The sequence below is a fragment of the Pseudonaja textilis genome, chromosome 8, assembly GCF_049901715.1.
Source record: "Pseudonaja textilis isolate UNSWEBS1 chromosome 8, rPseTex1.2, whole genome shotgun sequence".
Classification (NCBI taxonomy): Eukaryota; Metazoa; Chordata; class Lepidosauria; order Squamata; family Elapidae; genus Pseudonaja; species Pseudonaja textilis.
Genome location: NC_141997.1, coordinates 36,120,478 through 36,121,997, shown reverse-complemented (window position 1 = coordinate 36,121,997; position 1,520 = coordinate 36,120,478).

Sequence of the window (1,520 nt, the reverse complement as noted above, 5' to 3'; positions counted from 1 at the left end):
CCACCCTCATGGAGTCTGACCATTTGAGCAGCCACATGCACATTTGTGGCCCACTGGAGGTCATTTTGCAGGGCTCTTTCAGTGCTCCTCCTGTCCCTCCTTGCACAAAGGCAGAGGTTGCGGTCCTGATGCTGGGTTGTTGCCCTCCTACGGCTTCCTCCACGTCTCCTGATGTACTGGCCTCTCTCCTGGTAGTACCTCCATGCTCTGGACACTATGCTGACAGACACAGCAAACCTTCTTGCCACAGCTTGCATTGATGTGCCATCCTGGATGAGCTGAACTACCTGAGCCACTTGTGTGGGCTGTAGACTCCGTCTCATGCTACCACTAGAGTGAAAGCACCACCAGCATTCAGAAGTAACCAAACCATCAGCCAGAAAGCATAGGAACTGAGAAGTGGTCTGTGGTCACCACCTGCAGAATCATTCCTTTATTGGGGATGTCTTACTAACTGCCTATGCTTTCCACCTGTTGTCTATTCCATTTGCACAACAGCATGTGAAATTGATTGTCAATCAGTGTTGCTACCTAAGTGAACAATTTGATTTCACAGAAGTGTGATTGACTTGGAGTTACATTGTGTTGTTTAAGTGTTTTCTTTATTTTTTTGAGCAGTGTATTTAGCAGTATTCAACTAAGGGAGACAATTTGTGTATATATATATTTTGAATGCATATTTTTTCCATATCTTGTTTAACTTTGCTTTTGTTTGGAGTTTCTATTTTAACATTGTGAATAAAATGTATTTTTAAAAAAACCACATTGATGAAACAAACAAAAAAAACAAACCCAAGAAACTGGAAACTTGTCCAACAAACAATGATTTTCCCAAAGTTGACTCTTGTCATTATTAGATCCATTGATTTTCAACTTGGAGGACCGGTGTTCCCAATACATCACAAACTGATTCTGCCTATTAGCTTTCACATTTATGTAAATTTGTTTTTCAAATTAAATTTAGGAAGGCTGATATGATGTTGACAACACTGCTTTTAAGCCCTTGTTATTAATATCTTAGTTTTGGGGAATTTATTCTACTGTATTTAACCCTTTTCTACAGCACCATTTATGCTTTCAGTCTCTCAACTGAAAGCATATTTGGTGGTGCACAATAACTACCAGAAATGTGTCAGTCATATCCATAATTTATTATCCTAACTCTGGGAGATCTACATTCCCAGTCAGTAACAAATATCCCTGCAAAATACCAAAATTGGGGGGAAATAATCAATACAAAAATATACAGAGTTTATTCTCTATGGTGCCAGGAAAGTTGCAATGCACTTGGCATGTCTAGGGAAAAGATCAACACCAAAGATCTCATTTTTTTTCAGAGAAAAAAAACCTGTGTTCATCATTAAAACTTAATAATCAGTATGTTGTTGAAATGGGCAATCTTTGGTGGTCAGTGTCCACATTTTCTTAGTTCTGCAATGGGCAAAGTCATTATTCTTATGGAAAAGCAGTGTCACGTGAATGAAACCACAATATATTTATTTTATTTTACTTTTGATTAA